At 44.9% G+C, this 12,271-nt stretch overlaps 1 protein-coding gene across 1 annotated transcript in view; it reads left to right on the top strand.

Annotated features, from left to right (window-relative positions):
- LOC136694205 (zinc finger protein 420-like) overlaps positions 1-12,271 on the top strand; it is a 190,093-nt gene that overhangs the window by 161,684 nt on the left and 16,138 nt on the right. The gene's annotated exons all lie outside the window — the stretch shown is intronic.

Raw genomic sequence — 12,271 nt, 5'->3', positions numbered from 1 at the left:
ATTCTGTGGAATGTGGGTTCTGTTCCAAACAAAATCCTTATTTAGAGTGGAGAGTCTTTATTAAGAACTTTCATTTCTTTATTCGGTCCATACTCCACTACATTCCCCCCTTTTTCAGTTTTATAGTCCGGCAGGGAGAATGGAGCTGAAAAGAACTTTTGCTGTGGAGGAAGGTGAGATCAGCAAGCATATTCAAACACATTTCCAGAGCTGATATCTTCCTATCAGTGTATGGGTGCATATGGAGTGTTGATGTTTGCATGCTGAAGGGAGTCTAATTATTTAGGGGTAGGTCTTGTTCAAACACAACCTCGAGAGCTGGTTCTTCGACATGGCCTTCGGCTTCATATCTAAAACTTGGGGGTTCACCTCTCTGGGCTCTCTTGTGTCTAACGAATTTGACCATTTTATTAGACCAAGTTTCTAACCTGCTCTGGAGGGCTCGAGTGCGTTTGAAATAGAACCAAGCTATACCAAAGGTCAAAAGATATCCTAATCCTACCAGTGTAACTAGTAAGGTGTCTGGAGTAGACCATGCATAGGTGACAGGCTGAACTGGCCATAGGGGTTGAGACGACAGCTCTCTAAGAGTGTTATCAATGGGGGTTAGATCAATGATTTGGGTTCCTTCATATTCTAGGCGAGTTAGTGTTTTAGTGTCTAGCTCGATGGTGTGTTTGGAGAAGAACTCTGAGATTTCTATGTCACTCTCATATTGGTCAGGGTTTAGGGCCAGGTCTCCTACATGTAGGATTGCGTTTATGGGGACGTCTACCCAGAAAGTCTGGCTAGGAAGGGGTACCCTTTCTGAGGTGTCATGTTGATCATAGGTTAGTAGGGCCTCTCTAAAGGGGGTGTTAACCAACCAACGGTTTCCAACAATCTCAGCTTGGGTACTAGTTACCAAACGTCGGGGTGTGACGACTACCGGACATTGAGTATTACTCATCATAGGCTTAAGGCCACAGATCCCATTTGCGCTGTCACGAATAAAAGGTTTGCTAGGGCACAAGTAGTGGATGTCTTTAGTGAGTGTGCACATAAGCAAGTTGGGTATGGTCAAGTTGCACTACTGAAAGCATAGAGTTAACCGTCTGGAGCGTTTTGTTCAAAGCGACACTGTGAGCATTGAGCACTACGATGGTGCCACGTAGGGTTTGCCCAATTGTTTGCAGGTGCTGCTGCTGCTTGTCTAATTGGGTTTTAATGTTTGGAATTTCAGCTTGCAATTCTCCTACTTGACGTTTGACAGTGGCTACATTGACGGCGGACGTTCCGAGACTCAGTAGTGATCCCACAGTTGCAGCTGCCATTAGCAATCCGCCTATGAAGCGTTTAGGTCGTTTGTTAAAACCATTTAGTTCTGATTGCGTCACGGTAAACTTTTGTAGCTGGTGGAGCATATGAGTTACATCAGCTTCAGCATGGCTGATGGCTTCCTCAGTCCATCTAACTCCATTCCGGCCAGTCTGCAAAGTGGTTATCAGTAGGTGTTTGCTACACGCTTCGGCGGGATTCGACCGTACAAATACTCTCTGGGTATGGAGGCGGCAATTAGTGATTAGCAGTCCCGGCTGGTCTTTCAGTATTATTCCGGAGTCAGGACCCGGTTCAATCACTTCAGGGAGCATGGCGGTTCCTAGGGAGCCGACGATCAGGAGAATGAGCAGCGGGGCCATCCTACCGGGAGAGATGCTCATGGTTAGATTTAGGTTATTTACGGCGAGTCGTTTTAGACAAGTTATAAAGTTTTTCACTATACCCCCCTTTTGATTAAAATTTTCTAGTGTAAGTACTCTACAATAATTGACGATGAGGGACTAGGGTCTTGCACCCTGAGTGTCCTCAGTCTGGTTAGAAGCTTGTTGCCTGCTAAAGAGTGAGAGAAAAAAAAGGAAAGAGGGATAGAAGAACTAAGGTGTGAGTAGAAGGTTGTTGTTGTTTGTTAACCAACACCCTTCCTGCCTTTGGTTCTGTTGTTTATGACCTAACACAAGCGTTAGTATCCCCTACAAGTCTCATGGGGGTTATGTGTGGTCTGATTTGGTTGCGGTGGACCCACTTGAGCTCAGTACTGCCCCGACCTTTGTTTATCTTGATCCTGTAAACAACGGGGGACAGTTTGTTTGTGATCTTATAGGGACCGGACCATCGGGGTAGTAATTTGCGGGCCAGATTCCCCCGTTTTTCACGACCTTCCAACAGGTTGGACAAAGATGTAGTACCATACCTTGTCCCTTATTTGGAGTTCGTCGAGGGATGCCTTGTGATCATAGTACGCTTTGCGACCTTCTGCACTTTTTTCCAGTTTCTGCTGGGCAAAAGCAAAAGTGGCTTTGAGGTGTTTCTGCAAATCCTCCATATACTGATGAGTGGTGTAGGCTACTGCTATGCTAGCTTCACCTGGCTGATATAACAGATGTAGAGGCAGAGTCATCTGTCTCCCTGTCATCAACTCAAAGGGTGAGACCCCGACCACATCGTGTGGGGTTGCCTGTATGGCCATCAGTACAAGGGGTAGTTTGACATCCCAGTCTCGCTGGTTTGCTGCTATGTACTTTTTCAGTATGCTAACAACACTTCGGTTGGCTCGTTCTACCTGACCTGAGCTTTGAGGATGGTAGCTAATGTGAAGGCTGGCTTTAAGAGTTGCCAGAGCTGCTGCATGACCTCAGCTGTGAAATGTGTCCCTCTGTCAGAGTCGACACGGCTGGGTAGGCCAAATCGTGAGAAGACATGGTTCATCAGTAAGTATGCAGTGGTTAGCTATGTCATTCGGTGCAGGGAGGCATTCTACCCATTTAGTGAATGCACACGTGACTGTGAGGAAGTACTTGTTACCTCTTACTGTTCGAGTGAGTGGTCCAACCCAGTCTATCTGGAGGTTTGACCAAGGGAAGGATAACCCTTTCTTTTGCAAGGAGGCTCTATGAAGAGGATTTGAGGGTTGAAATTGGCAACATAACAGACAGCCTTTAATGTAATCAGCCACATCTTTTACCATGTGGGGCCAATATGCCACCTGCCGGAGCGCATGGTGTGTTGCTTTGACCCCTTTGTGTCCCGCAAATGGGGAGTCATGGGCGTGCATCAGCATCACCCCCCTGTGGCAATGAGGAACCACGAACGCAGGTAAAGTATGCGAGTCATTGGCATGTACAAGCAAGCCTTTGATGACTTGGAGGGATGCTCTAGCGCAGTATAGGTCTTTAAGGCCTGGTATGGTGTCAAGATCTTGGGCTGAGATGGGACATGTAGATGGGTCAGAGACATGGCTAAGCATTTTAGAAATAGATGGGTCTCAAGCTTGGAGAGTAACTAAGTCAGCGTCAGAAGAAGCAGGGTTAATAGAGATAATGGAAGTTTTAGTTTTGTCAGGCGACGCCTTCGTTACAGTTTGAGACCGTGTAATAGCTAGGACTTCGATGTCTGGCGGGTTTGGATAAAGGGAGGGATCGAATATCCATGGTGTGCCTTTGCGAGCCCCGTGTTTGGCTAAGCTATCTTCTTGGTAATTGAAATCTTTGTCATCTCCCAGGACTCGGGAGTGACCCCTCACTTTCTTCCAGTAGATCTGCAGGTCATGTGTCTCTACCAAGTGTTCGCACGCCGCAAAAAGCTCTTTGTATTTGACTGGCTTTTTGTTTGACGTGGTGTAGTTGTTGGTTTTCCACAGTTTCAAGTGGCATGTGAAGCTTAGGCGCGCATAGTTGGAGTCTGTGCAGATCACCAATGTTTTTACGCTTTTCTGGACTGCAGACTGAATTGGGAAGGAAGCAAGGCCTGTGCCTAGGGGGCTCTTGTAGTTTTGCGGGTAACGTACCTCCAAATCAAAGCTTTGGAGAGCCATTAGCCAGGAGGCAACTCGAGCGTTAGTTAGTACACCCTCTCGAATTCGTTGGCTGTTCAGGAAATTGACTGGCTGATGATGAGTTTCAACAATCACCTTCTGACCACCTAGGTAGTTGGAGACATTTTTGACTGCCCACACTGTTGCTAGTAGTGCTTTTTCGCAGTCAGTGCTTTTTGTTTTCAGCAGCCAGCATAGTTTTACTAGCGTAGGCTATGACACGTTTGTCTCTGTCATGTAATTGATACAGACCGGAGCTGAGACAGTGGTCAGAGAATCCCATTTCTAGGTAGAAGTCTTTGCTACTGTCAGGGTAGGCAAGGCATGGGGCCGTGCACAGTTTCGATTTCAGTGCCTGCATGGCTTGTTCCTGGGCTTCGCCCCAGGCGAATGGATTATCCTTTTTCAATAGGTCATAAAGTGGACGAGCTAGATCCACATAGTTTTCTATGAACTGGCGTGAGTAGTTGCATACTCCTAAGAAACTGCAGAGTTTCAAGAAAATGTTGAATTCCGCTGGCGAGTTGGCATATCCAAAGGGGCACTGAGTGAATGTGTACTGTCGGTTTGCAAAGGTGAAAGCTAGCTTGTGTTGGTCTTCTGCTTGCACCGGGATGGTCTAGAAGCCAGAGGCTACATCGATGGTGGAAAAGTATTTAGCGTTTCGGACAGAGGGAAGTTCTTGCTCTAATTGTGTCATCGGCCACCGAGACAAGGGAACCTGTTGATTTAGTTTCCGATAGTCGATGGTCAGGCGCCATTTACCATTGGGTTTTATGACGGGCCATAATGGTGCCGAGTACGTGCTGTTGCAGGGTCAAATTTTGCCCTTTTCCAGCAAGTCATCAATGATTTCTTGTACCGGTTCATAGGATGCCAACGGAATTTTGCATTGGCGGACAAATGTGGGTGGTGCTCCTGGACGAGTGGGAATGTGCACTGAATGAATGTCAGTGAGACCACAGTCTGCTGAATCTTTGGCAAAAGATTTTTGGTATTTAAGAAGCACTTCACAGAGTTTCTCACGTTCTTATTCGCTTTGGAGGGCATCGGCCTCCTTTAGGACTTTTTTGACTTGGATACGAAATTCGGAGTCAGATAGTTCTTTCGAATTGCGTGAATTTGAAGTGTCTTCTACCGCTTCGGGAAGAAGAGATGGTTCCCAGGAGGATTCTGGGGATTAATCTAAAGAAAGAACCATGACCGTCATTTGATCATTGTCAGTGAGATCTATTCTGCAAATGGCATCTTTACCCATGTCCAGAGCTGAGAAGAGAGCAACAGCTCGTGTTGGATGAGTATAGAACATCTTTGATTCTGGATGTTCAAGGTTTTCCACGGCCTGCACTGCGGTTTTCTGCAGGGTAGTAGTCACGACCATACCCAGCCCTGTCCCGAGGGTTCCAGAAATCTTTGTCGCGATTTCTGTCTGGCCTGCGAGGAGGGTAGCGTTTGTATTGGTGTGAGAGCGGAGGAGGTTTCGGGCCCTCACTGGCCCACGGATTGGGGGAAGGGTCCCGGGCGGATCTTTGTGGATCGGCCTGGCTGGTACCCACCAACTCTAAATGTGGGGAGTTGGAGTCGACATTAAAGACTTGGGGTGTTTCGGACCGTCTGTTGGGATTTTGTTGGGATTTTAAGAAACCTCTGAGTGCTAAGTCACGTAGCTGTCTGCTAGACAGGGTGCGAGGGCAAGCTGAGACTCCCAGCTGATGACTGGTGTGGGGATGGAGGTTTTGGATAAATAGTGATTTAAAATTTAACTCTTCCTCCATTCCGGAGTCATTTCTAGGTCCGAAATACGCCTGTCTGAGTCGGTTATAATATTGCTGAGGGGATTCCTGGCGTTGCTGTTTTATGTTCAAAGCAGCAGCCAGTCTTGTCTGTGACAGGTAATTGGAGAATTCTTCCTGCAATGCTTGGCACAGCACATCATATCGCGCTTTCACAGTCTGGCTGACGTTCAATGAAGTTACTGACGTCTCGGTTGGAGGTCAGTTTAATCACATATAGTTTGTCATCTACTGTGATTCCGGGGAACCGTTGGAGGTAGAAATCAATATCTTTCAGGTAAGAAAAGATATCATTAGAACCATCAGGTTTGGGATCAAAGCGGGTTATATTGCGCGCGATTTTATCTAGGTCCTTGTATGAGGGACCGGGAGAGGGTAAAGGTTGAGGGGGCCAGGCATTGGGTTGCAGTGCTCTGGGTCTAGCAAGGCGTTGTAAGGGACGGCTGACGGGAGACACAGGGGAAGGCGAAATACCTGTTGATACCAGAGAAGGTGCTGCAGCAGCTCTAAAGTTTATGGTCCCTGAGTCTGGTTCCTGATCCTCACTATCTTCCTGCTGGTCTTGTCTTTCTGTAGCGACACTAGGTGGCACATCAGAAGTGACCTGGGGCAGTGTGTTCCTTTCTGCCATTTTATGCTGGAGCTGGCTTAATTTTGCCTCCACCTTTGCCTGCTGTCGCTGTGATACCTCAAGTTCACGTTCACTGGCCCTGAGCTGTACTACAGTGAGGATGGCTATTTGACCGAATGCCTTGGTTAGGGACTTGCCCTTGACCATGTGGGTTAAGTGGTTCTCTATCCACTTAGTCACCATGTGGTCACGATCGACCTGGGAGGCTTTCTGCACAGTTTCTGCGAGTCCAGGCATCACATCACTGGTGAGGCTGGTCAGAACAGAGAATGCCTCATCCCACAAGCCTTCTACATATACTTCCGAGGGAGAAGTCCCTTCTGCCATGTTACTTGTGTCTAGCTGCGAGGTGTACCTTACTTCTATTTAGTTAGGATTAATTCCGTTAATCCCTTTTTAACTAAACCGAACTAAATTCACCTGTACCGAGTGCTCTAAGAGTACTCTACTGCTGCTAGTCTGTATGGTGTTGGAGTTCACGTGTGAATCTCTAAAGGAAGTCTGTTAGTAGTAGAGTGTGGAGTGAAAGTTGCTATACGCAAGTGAGCAAAAAAAAAAATTTTTTTTCAGTAATTAAAAATTATTGCAAAAAATAAAAATTGGAATTAGAGAATTGTTGAAAATTCTGATTAAAGAGTAAAAAAATTAAATTAAAATTTATTAAACTAAATAAAATTTCCAATTAAAGAATTATGAAAGTAAAAGAATTTTCCAAATTAAAGAATTATTAAGAATAACGAAATTAAAAGGCTTTCCCTTTTAACTGCGTTTACGGCCTGGTATCAAGTTAAAGTGTCAATCTCTAATTACTGCACACTGTTTGCTATAGCTGTATCAGCTTACTATGTTTCCAAGCCTTTAATCTTTGTTATTCAGATATGCAGAGTTTAGAGACAGCCACCAGAGCTGTAATACCAGATCTTGTTAGTGTGAACTGGTCAACAATTTCAATTGTGATAGCAAGTTTCTCCACTAGAGGGTACTGAAGGTAAATCTGAATGGCAACAGAAAGCTTCAGTATTAAAGTTGGACTTAAATTGTAATACCAGACTGGGGTACCAGAGGGCGACAAGCAAGTTTATAAAGCAATAGCAGCAATGAACACCAGTCGGCGCTGGTGGGAATTGTAATAAACACGGCACGAGCAGACACAGTGTAACACAAATGGGAATTTCCACTGTAGCGGGAAGTTTTAACACTAGAGGGCGTTATCAAAATTAAAAATCTAAAATGGGATAAAGATTTTAAACACTCAGGTACTTTATCAAAATTAAACTTCAAAAGGGGACAGAGATTTTACACTAAGGTACTTTAAAAGAATTTCATCTTTAATGACAGCTTTTAAGCACCAGAGGGCTGCTAAACACTTAAGGTTGCCTCGGCGGACAACCTCCCAACCACTAGAGGGTGTACGGGAATCAAACGTCAAGGGTAGCACCACACTTGACCACAAGGAGGAGCACGGGAGGACGCGCTTCAATAGACGCTACTTATGAAGTGATTTCCCTGCAATTACGTACTTTAACCATAAGAGGGAATTAGTCTTCCTCTGTTTTGGGGGCGTTTTGAATTTCCCTCCTTAGTTTCAGCTCCGCCCCTTCAAAGGGGTCGTTCCTTTCCTGAATTCGCGTTCTGTCTAACAGGAAGAGCTGAGAAGAGCAGACCGCTCTTTACACAAGCCGTCTTTTCGGCTGTTCAGTGTTATTAACACTGGTAGCGACCCATTTTTTAAACGAACGGAGGAATTCGGTTCGATGGTCCTTCTCGCCGGAATTCTCGGCTGAGGGTCGAACCGCGGCAATGTCCCAAAGCAGAATATGCGCAATGGGGGGGTGCCGAGGCCTAAATTTAATGCATGCAAAATGGCGCAGAGCCGCACACTTTAAAAACAACCAAGCTTATATTTTTTTTCCAACGGTATATACCAGAGAACAGATTTTCAACAGTAACATACACAACACGAAATTGCCCACATCAAGCTTTGAATCTCAATCGTTATTCAGAAACATAAACAGCGGAAAGCAAGCTGAGATTTATCAGTGTTTACAGTTTGTTCATTAAAAGACTTTTTCCTGGCCCCACGTTGGGCGCTAAAAATAATAATGGTATATGTAGTGTATGTTGTGTATACACTGTGATATATATATATAAATATATATATTATATATATTTATATATTGTGTTTATAGCGTTTGACCTTATTCAAACTCTTATGATTACTGATGTTTGACTAATGATAATAATTAAAATTTTATGATTGACTTAAATAATTAAAACATTAACAAGTAGTTTGACAATGAACAATGGCCAAGCTAAGTGAGTTCTTCAGGATCTTCAGACTTTTAATGAACAAACTCCACACACTGTGATTTCAAATAATGGAAATATTTCTTAAAAAGAAAAAGAATATTTACTTAACATAGCATAATCTTAAAACCTCATGGCATCAACGCAGGTGAAGCCGATTCGAATTGGAAGATAAGCTAGGCGATATGGCTTGTGACTAATGTGTTGCTAACTGAGATTTAATTAACGCATAAATTTATCAAGAGACTTAATTCCATTTTCAGCTCTGGAAATGCGTAGGTTTAGCTTACTTTTTCGTCGATTCTCCACTACTCGATGGGTACAGAGGCTCTTTGAGGTCCTGGAAGTGATGGAGTCTCGCTTAGTTCCGCAGTTCTTCGGCGGACGTTTTCAGGCTGGGTCAGCGTGGAGTTCGTTCCTCCGCTGGTCGAGTCACCTCGGGCGTGCTCAGAGCGTGGTGACGCAGACGACAGGGTTCCCTCTTTGGCTCACTGTCCTGAGTAGGAGGGTCCAACTATATGGATGTAGGGACGGAAAGTTTTGCTGGTTCCTGCAGATCCAGAACTGAAAATCAATTCAATAGGCTTATACTTATTCTACGACTTTCTTCTATCTCGGCGGTGTTTCTTACTCTGGCCACGAATAAGTTCACCTGCTTTGATCAGTCGTGAGATTAAACTTAGATTGGGCGATAAAACATGAACACAATAAAAAGAAAAAAGGTATTCAGAGTCACTCTACGTTACTTGTAGTTTTTTTCACACTCTAGCTGGCGCAAGACGTCTCTTGGGAGCTGAGTGAGGTCCTTTAGAGTCTTTGTTTCGTTGGCGTATGGAAGAGAAGAACGTCCCGCTTGGAGAGGTTGAAAATCAGAGAGAGAGCGTAAAGCAGAGAGAGCGCGTACGAGCGTGTAAAAGCAGAGGGAGTCGGAAGTCAAGAGGAGCGGAAGTCAAGAGAGCGGAAGTCAAGAGAAAGCAAAAATGAGTCGGCACCCTCTTTTCAAAGGTAGCGCGGTCACGCCCAATTGGGAGGTGTCCTTCCTTTGATTGGATCCTGGGTCTGAGGCTCACGTGACTTGTTTCACGTTTCAGAAAGAGAGAGAGAGAGAGGAAAGATTCATGTGTACACAAAATTGAACAACATAAAAATCACCTATACATACTTGTGGTATAGCATAATGCATCTCCTGGATTATTAATATCAAACATCTACGTATATATATATCTTGGGTACGTTATGAATACATCCCACTACAATATTATGTTAGAAAACATTAATTCATTTTCTTAATTAGAGACAGAAACTTTTCATCGAAACATCATGACTGAAACAGTAATACACATCACTTCATTGGTTTGTAGACGTTCATCTGAGGACAACAAAGAGTGACATTCATACATATCACATACACATATTTATTAGAATTTGATTATTTCCGTTGTGTATTTAAGCGACCTCAGGCGAGACGTGATTTCGCAAACGTGCACTTGGGGTCACTGTTGGTCCATGCTGTTCGTCCGGTGCGGATGGTTTTCCAGGAGTTCAAACCGAGTTCAGTCAGTGTAGTCACCTGCTGATTTTCACAAAAGATAACGTTTCGCCGTTTAGGCGCCACAGCCATAAAGCCAAAATGTCACCCACAGTTATTCCCCACTTTGTTTGATCTCCCCTCTGCCTAAAAGCACAATAAACTGGCTTGTTATCTTTCCATTTCTGAAGACGACTGAGGGGTCCACCGGAAAGTGTCCTGCTCGGTCTTTGATGTGAGTTTGTGTGTGTGTGTGTGTAGGTGTGGGAGGGTCTGTATACACACACAAAATTCTGTGGAATGTGGGTTCTGTTCCAAACAAAATCCTTATTCAGAGTGGAGAGTCTTTATTAAGAACTTTCGTTTCTTTATTCGGTCCATACTCCACTTCACTGGGCCCAGATCTTCAAACACTTGAAGTCAATCAGTGGCTCAAGCCTGTTGAGCAGGTCCTTACCAATAAGGAAGGGAATGTTTTCAATAGGAGACACATATACAGGGTGAACCAGACTTATGGGTCCTATTGTTATGAGCACTCTTGCCACAGACTTTATTTTGATACCAGTGTATGAATAAGGCACAATTTGGAGGGAGCAGTTTTGTAACTGTAATCTTCATGGGGCATGGTCTGCTGCAGCCCACACTTCATCAAAGAGTGTGGATGATATCAGTGTGATGTCTGACGCAGTGTCCAAGAGAGCTTCTTGTACACGCTTCTTTTCCAGGACTGTGGTCAGGTTTAATCTACGAGCACCCCCCTTTTCTGTTAAATGGCCAAGGAACTGTGGTGCAGGTGGATCACCTTGAACAAGCGTGACATTAAGAGGAGTCTGATTTTCACCCCCCTTATTAAACTGGTCAGATGTGCAAGTCTGAATTGCAGGGGTCCTTGGGACATGCTCAGTTTCACCTGAGGTGTCTGAGAAGAGGTCAGCTGTCTGACGCTCCTCTTTACACAGGTGCGAAAACACCTGTTCAGCGGTTACTGGAATTTCTGTGCTAATTCCAGTTACTTCAGACTTATTCGCATCATCTGAGCTTTCACACTGGTGGCAGTTCTCATCCCTGTTCTCATTAGTCGAGTTAGGACAGGGGCTTTTGTCTAGGGGTTTGTCACGTGTGTGAGAGTTTTGGGACCATCCGTGGTCCAAAATATTTTCCTTGGGTGCTGGACTCTCATGCCTACTGGCGGGGAATTTATTCTGAGGGTGCCATGACATTAACTGATTAACACAGGGGTTTGAGTGATGTTGCGTTTCACCTGACCAGTGAGGACTGGAGGAGATCTCCTATTGGATTGTAAAGGGTTATTATTCTCCTGATTTTCAGTAAGCCTGTGAGATTGCGTGGGTCTTGGATACCACGATTCAGCCCTAGGGGCTTCGTCTAGCTCCATGGGGGAAGGCTGAATGTAACAGCTAAAATTTTGTGGCATTTCTGGCTGTTGATTTAAAGTTTGTTGGTCTTTTAAAAAGCCTTTGAGTGCTAAGTCACGCAGCTGTTTGCTAGACAAGGTGCGTGGACATGCTGCAACCCCTAGATAGTAACTAGTGTTGGGATGGAGATTTAGGACAAACAGTGTTTTGAAATCCAACTCTTCTTCCATTCCTGGTTCATTTCGGGGCCCGAAATAAGCTTGTCTAAGGTGGTGATAGTACTGATGGGGTGACTCCTGCCTTTGTTGTTTAACTTGCAGTGCTGTCATCAGTCCTGCCTGTGACAACTGATTGGAGAACTCCTTCTCCAAAGCGTCACAGAGCACATCGTATTGCCTCCTGACATAGTTAGGTTGCCGTTCAATGAAACTGCTGACTTCCTTGCTGGATGTCATTCTGATCAGGTAGATTCTGTCATCTACCATGGCTCCAGGGAACCTTTGCAAAAATAAATCTATGTCTTTTAGGTACAAATAGATATCATTTGAGCCATCCGGCTTTGGCTCGAAGCGCATTATGTGGTGCGCGATTCTGTCCAGGTCCCTGTAGGAGGGAGTCTGATAATGTGCTGGGGGCACATAGCTAACCTGAGAGAACCTATGTTCAGCTGTGTTTGGGAGGACTCCGTTAGCCTCCAGTGGTGGAGCTGGTGTAGGGGCTGTTGGTGCTGGTAAAAGTGACTCAGGGATACCTTTGAACTTTGGAATCTGCAGCTCCCTATAAATG

The sequence above is a fragment of the Hoplias malabaricus genome, chromosome 4 (assembly GCF_029633855.1).
Source record: "Hoplias malabaricus isolate fHopMal1 chromosome 4, fHopMal1.hap1, whole genome shotgun sequence".
NCBI classification, from domain to species: Eukaryota; Metazoa; Chordata; class Actinopteri; order Characiformes; family Erythrinidae; genus Hoplias; species Hoplias malabaricus.
Note: the sequence above shows the minus strand (reverse complement) of the source record. Positions and strands in the feature narration are given on the sequence as shown.